At 40.6% G+C, this 9,384-nt stretch overlaps 1 non-coding gene across 1 annotated transcript; it reads right to left on the reverse strand.

The window, feature by feature from the left end:
- Window positions 1–4,658: 4,658 nt before the first annotated feature.
- On the reverse strand, window positions 4,659–4,765 carry LOC148544258 (small nucleolar RNA R71). Its single transcript, XR_015901889.1, has one exon. It is a non-coding gene; the product is annotated as a small nucleolar RNA R71 (small nucleolar RNA).
- Window positions 4,766–9,384: the final 4,619 nt, after the last annotated feature.

Below are 9,384 nucleotides of genomic sequence, written 5' to 3' on the forward strand. Positions count from 1 at the left end.
CTCCTATTGCCCTTGGTAAATAACACTAAAGGTATCATCTATGGGAGCTTGGGGTGGATAGGAGGGTTCGTTTGTTGGGAGAAAGGGCTTATAATGGCAAGGTGGTTCTTCTTGATAAGGATATGAAGATGGTGAATATTGATATGGTGGTTCTGGGTATGGTTCATATGGTTCGTATGGTGGTTGGTGTGGTGGATAAGGGTTAGGGTCATATAGAGGTGAGTGGTGGAAAGGGGCTTGTGAGTATGGTGGTTCAAAGCTATGTTGAGGAGGTGGTTCATAAGCATATGGTGGGGCTTGTTGGTAACTACAAGGGGGTCCACCATAGTTATTGAATTGACATGCGTCCTGGAATGGCTCTTGTTCATAGTATGTTGGTGGGGGTTGTTGATTGTCACAAAAAGGTCCACCATAACTATTGTCTTGGGGTGCATCATAGAATGGTTGTTGCTCATAGTGCATTGGAGGAGGTTGTTGCCGAAAGGGTTGATCAAATCCTTGTGGCTCCCCCCATCTTTGATTGTCCCAACCTTGATGCATGTTCTCATTATAGCTTCCATTCCCTACAATATGATTTGAACCAAACTCATAGCCAAAGGGATGAGAACTCATAGTAGCAAGAGAAATAAAAACTAATAAAAATAAGCAACAAAGTCCTAAAACTAACAAAAACTAACAAATAAGCAAAAGGCAAATATGTACAATAACCAATAATAAGGCACACGTTTGCAATTCCCCGGCAACGGCGCCAAAAATTGACGGGCGAAAAATTACTGATTAAGAATTTATAATAAGAACAGCGTTACAAGTACAGTTCTTAACCGATGAAAATTCTGCTTATCAATTTAGAAAGAGTTGTCACAATTTAAGAATAAAATACTGGGAGTAGAATTCCTAGGTCGTCTCCCAACGAGTTGACAAAAGAGTGCTATTTTATTGGTCAGGAATTTTCTAAGAAATTTTAAGAGTTAGAAAACAGAAAATTAAATAATTGTAAATTAAAGAAATGAAAATTAACGAGAGAATTTATATAATCAAAATAAAAAGCCTTGACCGGGAGAAGATTAATTGGAAGTTCTATCCTTGTTGGATTTTTTCAAGTGTAATAGTAAGAGGTTATTGTTTTTACTTAGTTAACCTTTACCGAATAAAGGAAAGTCAAGTAATTGAGCTAACTCTGGTTCACAAGTCCTAATCCTCTCCTATGGAAGGATTAGCGTTAGTGACTAGAGAGTTGGCCAACAACTTCCAATTAAAATTAACACTTGAGTATTCCAACTCAAGGGTCTCCTTTTAATCAACTCCCAAGTCAAGTTAGGAGTCTACTCCATTGACATGAATACAACTTTCACAGGCATATAAAGGGAATAAAAAGAAGACATAATAAATTAAATAATAACTGGAAATTAATTAAAGGTAAAAATAGTTTTGCATTAATAAATTCCAAAATCAAAGATATCCATATGTAACATCTGAACAGGGTAAATGGGTGATTAAAAGAGTAAGGAAATAAGGAAACAAACTAGAATGATAAAACTTCAACGGAGGTAGTAACTCTTCTCAATATCCAAATCGAAAGAATAAAACTAGAAATCTATGAATGTGAAGAACCCTAGAGGAAGGAGTGGAATTCTCTCTCTAAGATTCAAACTAAAAGCTAAAAACTGTGTAAAAGTGAATGTGTGTTGGGTCTCTGCTTGTCCCCTGGCTCTAGTGTGTGTTTCTGGGCCGAAAATTGGGTCCAAACGCAGCCCAAAATTGCCCCCAGCATCTTCTACGATTTCTGCACGTGGCGCACGTCACGCGTACGCGTCAGCTACGCGCACGCGTCGCTGTGCAATCTCACTTATCACGCGTACACGTCAGGTATGCGAACGCGTTGATCCTCGCTGGTTATCTCCTTTATCTCTTGTGCTCCTTCCATTTTTGCAAGCTTTCTTTCCATCCTCTAAGCCATTTCTGCCCTATACAGCCTGAAAACACTTAACACACGGATCACGGCATTGAATGGAAAAAGGGAAATTAAAATACACAATTTAAAGGCTTATGAAGCAAGTTTTCAACCATAAAACAAAATTGGGAAGGAATTGTAAACTCATGCAAATTGTATGAATAAGTGTGTAAAGACTTGATAAAAACCACTCAATTGAGCACGAGATAAACCATAAAATAGTGGTTTATCAGTGAGCCATCATTCAAGTTTCCATTACCAACAATATAGTCACAACCATATCCAAAACCACAAGGATGAGAATTCATATGGAAAAGGAAAAATCAAAACAAAAATATCCAAAGGCAAAGAAAAAGCAAACTCCTAATTGCTAACAAAACAAAGAAATAACCAAAAAATAAGATATTCACAATATTAACATATTTACACTAACCACCAACATGGCACTCATGTGCAACTCTCCGGCAACGGCGCTATTTTGATGAGAGATTTTATGCTGGTGTAGAATTTATTAATAAATCCAATCGTGAGTATAGTCTAAACCGACATGTAATTCCACATCAAACAAAGAAATTGTGTCACCACAATCCAAAATTAATAACCGAGATTATTAGTCCCGAGTCGTTCTCCCTAGGAGTGCTCCGAGATGCACAATATTGGTTAGAAGTCGTATTGGTGTTTTAGAGTTTAATGCAAGAAAGGAACAAGCTAATAGTGTAAATGACAATCAAGTAATATAAAAGCCTTGGCTAGGAGTGAGAATTGGACTTCCTATCATCATCATCTCCATCAATTGTGACCACAATTAGTTATTGCTTCACTTGTAATCAATTTGAGTTCACAAGTCCTAGTCTAACCCTAGGGAAGTCTAGCTTTAGTGACATTCAAACCAATTAGCAATTTCAAATTAATAAACAACAAAAGACATTGATAATTCAAGTGTCTCCAATATCTCAACCCCCAAGCCAAGAATGAAAAGTCTACTCCATAGCTAAAGTTGGCATTTTCTCAAATACTTGGAGAGCAAGGATGAAAGACATTGTAAAATTGAGAAAAAACTTGAAATCAAAGATATCCACTACAAGAGATTAACAACAATCAAACAATTGGCAACAATGAACATAAAATTCTTCAAGCATTAATGAAAATCAAAGTAACAAAAATCCAAATCTAAGATCCACAAGTAACTTGAGTAACAAGAACTAAATTGAGAGTAGGAGAATTAGATCTACAACTTGAAGCAATGTAGAATTGAATTGACAAAAGATCTCACCAATGGATCCAAGAGAATTCCAAATTGAGAAGAAAAACCCTAGAGAGAAGCCAGAGTTTCTCTCTCTACAAAATATAACTTCCAAAAAACTAACTAAAAATATCTAAATGCGTGAATGAATGAGAATCCCTTCAACCCTTGGTCCTCTTAAGTGCTTAGGCGCCAAAGTTGGTTCAGATTGGTCCCCACAGCCTCTGTGAAATCGCCAAGCACGTTTTTACTTAAAAATCATGTGTGAGCACCGACGCGTACGCGTACATCACGCGTGCGCGTCCCTGGAGTTTTACGATCCACGCGTACGCGTATGCGTCGCTGCTTAATCTCCAAAGCTCCAATTTCCATGCTCCTTCCATTTATGCATGCTTCCTTCCTGTCTTCCAGGCCATCCTTGCCCTATAAACTTTGAAATCACTTAACAAACAGATCACGACATCGAATGGTAATAGAAGAGACTCAAATATAACATATTTAGTGTGAAAGAGGCATGTTTTCATCCATGAAGCAAAATTGGGAAGGAAACACAAAATCATGCATTTTATATGAATAAGTGTGAAAGAACATAGATAAAACCCTCAAAATCCATACAAGATAAACCCTAAAAATGGGATTTATCAGAGTACTATAATTTTGGTTGTTGTGAATATGTGAATAGTGTGAATATTTGGTTTTTGTTTGCTACTTGGCACTAATTTGTAGATATTGTTTTTATCTAGCTAGTCTTGGTAGTTATTAATTGTTAGGTTGGTTTATGTTTATTTGCCCATTCTTGTTTTGCTTTTCATAATTGTATGCTTTTATTGCTTCCTCAGTTGAATGACACAGTTGCTTCCAGACCCGAGCTTGGCCCCTTTTGATCCGGAAATAGAAAGAATTTTAACTCATATTAGGCAAGCTCGGCGCCGGCTAGCATTTGTGAATAGTGAATCGGGCTTGCTTAAAGAGCACACCAATTCACTATCACCATCAATCTGTGACCATCATTCTTCAATTAATGAGGAAACCTTATATTCATCTGTGGGGAGTGCTGAAATCTCTTTGACTGACTCAGGTGACGACACTATGGCGGATCCACCTTGTAGAATCACCTTAAGGGAAGCTGGAGCTCCTGATATTAACTTGCAACCGATACAAATCCGGTATCCGGATTTGGATCCAAATTTTGAGCTTAAGACCGGCACAATCAACTTACTCCCCAAGTACAATGGACTACCCGGAGAAGACCCTCTTAAGCATCTTAAGGATTTTCAAGTTCCATGCTCCCCTGTGAGAAGACATGGTGCAGATGAAGTAGCAGTTTTGGTGTTTGCTTTCCCTTTCTCTTTGGAGGGGAAAGCGAAAGAATGGTTCTATACTCAACCGGGAGATGTGATTTCCAATTGGGACTTGATGCGTAAGGAATTTCTGGAAAAGTTCTATCCCCCACAGAAAATAGATAAGCTGCGCAAGGAAATCTCTTGCATTATGCAAAGAGATGGAGAGACTTTTTATGAGTACTGGGAGAGATTCAAAAAGTTGTTGGAAGCTTGCCCCCACCACCGTATTGATGAGTTGGTACTTATTAGCTATTTTTGTCAAGGGATGAACCCCCAAGATAAGCTTCTTCAAGATGCCTCTAGTGGAGGATCCCTCACCAAAAACAAGATCGCTGAGGAAGCTTGGGAAATTATAGCGGACTTGGCGGACTCCACTCAACACTCAAGGGCAAGGAATCCACAACCAAAAGGTTTAAGTGAAGTTTCTCCTTCCGGAGATGCCATTTTGACAAAGACCCTCGGTGAGATGATAATTTTGTTGAGACAAATCACCCAAGGGCAACAAATTCCCTAAGACTTGATATCTCCTCCACCCTAACCTCCAAGAATCGAAGGACCACCAAGATCATGTGGTATTTGTACTTGTAACAACCATTACACTGATGAGTGCCCTCAACTCCAAGAGGACACTACATTAGCGGTAGCCAATCCATATCCACAAAGACCCAACTACAATCAACATGAAGGAAATCAAAAGCAAGGATGGAGGGATAATTCTATTCAAAGGTGGAACCAAGTCCCTCAAGCTCAGCCTTACCCAAGCCAACAAGTCTACTATCATCAAGCTCCTCAAGGTCAACCAAAATACCAACAATCTTACCAACAACCATCACAATCTTAACCTCGAGGGAGGTATTAACACCCACAGAGTAGACCTAACCCTCCTCAAGGCAATCAAGGTCCTCCTCCTAATCAACCCTACATGAATGACACACTCCAAACTTTTATGTAAGAGCAACGGGAATTTCACAAGAAACAAGAAGCATATATGGCTACTATTGCCGAGGCTCTCACCTGTTTGACTCTTTCTCCTCCGACTACACAAAACACCCAACAAGCCTCAACTTCTAGTGGGTTGCCCTCACAACTTCAACCGAATCCTAAGGGAAGCATCAATGCTATCACCCTTAGGAGCGGCACCAAGTTGGATGAAATTGGTGTTGTGCCTACAAGTTCGAGTGAGGGAATCCACAAGGAAGAGGTGGGAGAGGATGTGGGAGTGAGGGAGGATGAGGAGAAAATTATTGAGAAAGATGAGGAGGAGCCACTCAAGGTCAAGGAGCGAAAGAGGAAAAATCCGATTAAAGAGCATATGTCCATTCCATTCCCAACTTTGGCTAAGAAAGCCAAGAAGCAAGAACAACTTGACCCCAACATGGTGAAAATTTTTAAGAATGTTGAAGTCACCGCCCCTCTATTTCAAGCCATTCAAAAAGTGCCCAAATATGCTAAGTTCCTCAAAGATGTTTGTACCCACAAGGAAAAAATTGGCGAACTCAACAAAAGGCCGGTAGATGATTCTATCTCTTCTTTAATTCCTGAAAAATGCAATGATCCCAGCCCATGTTTGGTTACTTACTTGATTGGTGGGATAAAGTTCACAGACTGTATGTGCGACTTAGGGGCGTGCGTAAGCATTATGCCACTCCCCATTTATGAGAGATTGAACTTGTCACCCTTAAAGAGGTCTAGGGCGAGATTCGTGTTGGCCAATAAGAGCATTGTATCAGTTGTGGGGATTGCAGAAAATGTTCTTGTTGACATCCAAAGTTTACTCTTCCTGGTAGATTTTCACATCTTGGAGACTCCTCCCATTGACTTAGACAAGCCATCATCCATTCTACTTGGAAGGCTGTTTCTAAAGACATCCCGATTCAAGCTAGATGTACATTCAGGAGTCTATTCTTTTAAGGCCGATGGCAAGGTAGCAAGATTCACATTGGAAGAATCTAGGAAACCCATCCTTGAAGCCTATTCTATCTTTGGGTGCGATATAATCGAAGATGAAGTGATTGAGGTTGGCAAAGAGCAAGAAGAAGAGAAGGTTGCCAAGAAGTCTACTTCAAGAGATCACACTCAACCCAAGAATGCCAAGGAGTTGGAGATTTTCCTCCTTGGAGAAGTTCAAAGTGACCAATGAAGCCATGCAAAGTCCAACTTAGGACTCTAAACCAAAGTCCTTGGTGGAAGACACCCTACAATGGTAACATTGTTCCAACTTTATCTTTTGTTTATAGCCTTTTGAATTAGTTGCTCTCTTGTGATATGATGATTAGCTTAGTTTTGATTTGGTAATTTTGAATTAAATAAGTTGAATTGCTTGTGGATCATGAATTTATACTTGTTTATATGATTTGGGGTATGTTGATATGCTAAAGGAGGGAACCTTAATTTTGAAGGAAAATTTTTTTTGTGAAACAGGGCACCTGTGCGTGCGCACCACCCTGTGCGCACGCACACAACTGCATTTTCCACCATTTGTGCGAGCGCACACCCTTGTGCGCCCGCACACTCTTTGTAACACCCTCTGGTCGCAGCACCAGCACTGCCTGTGCGTGGGTGCTGCCCTATTTTCTGAGACCCGTACGTGCTCACCCCTCTGTGCGTATGCACAAATTCCCTTTATCGCGCTTCTTGTGCACCCGCACAGACGTGTGCGTCCGCATACCAATTGACAACCCTCTGGTGGGAGCGTCATCATGAGTTATGCGCGCGAACAACCTCCCCCCATCTTTATCCTTGTGCGTGCGCACAGACCTGTGTGCGCACGCACGCCTTACTCTGTACCTGAAGCAATTCCTTTGAAAAAAGGAAGAGAGTTAGAGAGAAGCTTTCTGTGCGAGCGCATGCCCTTGTGTGCCCACACGCGTTGTTGCAACCCCTCTGGTGGGAGCAACCGCACGCTCTCTGCGCTTGCATCCCTCTCCTTTTCGCGTCTTGTGCGTACGCACTAGCTTATGCGTACGCACACACCCCTCTATCTTGCGACCTCTATGCGCACGCTCCCTCCTGTGTGTCTGCACATGCTTATACAACCTCTCTGGTCGCAGTGATCGCATGCTGTGTGCGTTCACAGCCCTTCTAATTTTTGCTTTCTGTGCCTCCGCACAGGCCTCTGTGCGCACGCACACGACTCATTTTGGGCGTTAATAGGGCAACCTGCCCTGTTGAGCAGCAGCTTCATTTTCTTCTTCTTCTCACTGCTGCTGCTCTCTCTCAACCTCTGCCCAGTTCCAGGCGACCCTGCTGCCGGCCACCGCCGCCGTCAAGCCGCCACCACCTCTCTCTCATAACTCCTCTCTCTCTCACTTCTCTTTTTCTTCTCTTTTCTTTTCTTTCTTTCTTTCCTTTCTCTTTTCTTTTCTTCACCACCGGTGAGTTTTTTTCCCTCTCTGGTGTTTTTTTGGCGAACCCAACCACCTCAAACTCGCAGTGGCTATAAAGAGTGCCATTGTTTCCTTCCCCATTCTTGTTTGTTTCAACTTTCAATTTTCAGGTTCTTATTTTCCTTTTCCTTTTTTGTTGATTTTTGCAATTGTTTTGATTTTCTTTTCATATTGCTTAGATTGACTTTATTGCTTTCTCTATTTTTTTTGTGTATTGTAAGTGCTGATATTTGATTATGGGTTGATTATGATTGAATATGAGCATTAATTGTGATAAGCTTACACATTGCATACCACATGTTTGATGAAATGCCTTTATGAGCACTTTGTTTGATTCATATGATATGCCCATCATATGTGTTCAAATTATCTCTTGTTAGGCATATTGTATGAATTGTGCAACTTCAATTATGACTCTTGATGGTAGTTAAGTGAATTCACTAATGCATTTCCTTGTTTATCGATGTGCAATTTTGGTTACAAATGCATTGTGTTGTGTGAAACTCATTTGTCATTGTTCATCTCAGAATTTTAATTCGGTAATCACTTTACAATTGTTTAACTTTAGATGATGTCTTGATCTAACATCTTTTGGCCTTAACTTAGAACATTGCACATGTGGTTACCACTTCTTGAGGATGAGCAATTGACACTTCACTTTGAGTGAATGGTTATTATTGTTGTACACTCTTTTGCTGATGAAATTTTTTGCCAACAACCTCAATGACCATTACATTCAAAGCGTGTTAATGAATCAATTGGTGTAATCTTGAGGTTGCTTTTATGTCCATGCTTTAGCCTTGCAACTTAAGCACTTAATTGAGAAGCAGTGAGCTTTGACCGATAAACAGTGTGGTTGCCGTGGTATCTGGCCGGTGTGTGTGTTCCAACCGTGCGCATCATTAGAATATACACACTGTGTTTTTGTAAATCACACTATTTTAACAGCTTCTTTTAACCTTGTTAGTGCTTTCTCAGTAATTTTGTTTTATTGTTGCCCTATGATCTCGAAAATCTTTTATTTTATTTTCATGATGCGAAAGAAGGGTATGGCACCGGTTACTTACCGGTTGTGCAAACTACCGCTCGCTCTCCTGATATTTGGTGGAATCGCCAAGGTGATAAACCAGTACATTGGTTAACCGAAGAGCCGACTCTTAATACGAGGCAATTGAGAAATGCACAATCCATTGGGAGCGGTCGTTGAAGGTTCCAAGCCAGTACAAGGCGACCATTCATCAAAGGATTGCCTCGCTTCATTGGGGATTTCTTGAGCGAGAACCCATTGAAGTCAATGAAACTATGGTGCGGGAATTCTATGCAAACTACCAAGCTTGGGAACCAAAGTCAGTATTCATCTGGGGACAGATGTTGGATACTTCCAATTAAGCTCTAGAAGCTATTCTGAGCATCTCCCACATTCCGCTTGAGAAGGATGATTATTTCAAGATAAAAGTGGAT

The sequence above is a fragment of the Arachis ipaensis genome, chromosome B9, assembly GCF_059453495.1.
Source record: "Arachis ipaensis isolate K30076 ecotype BB chromosome B9, ASM5945349v1, whole genome shotgun sequence".
Lineage (NCBI taxonomy): Eukaryota > Viridiplantae > Streptophyta > Magnoliopsida > Fabales > Fabaceae > Arachis > Arachis ipaensis.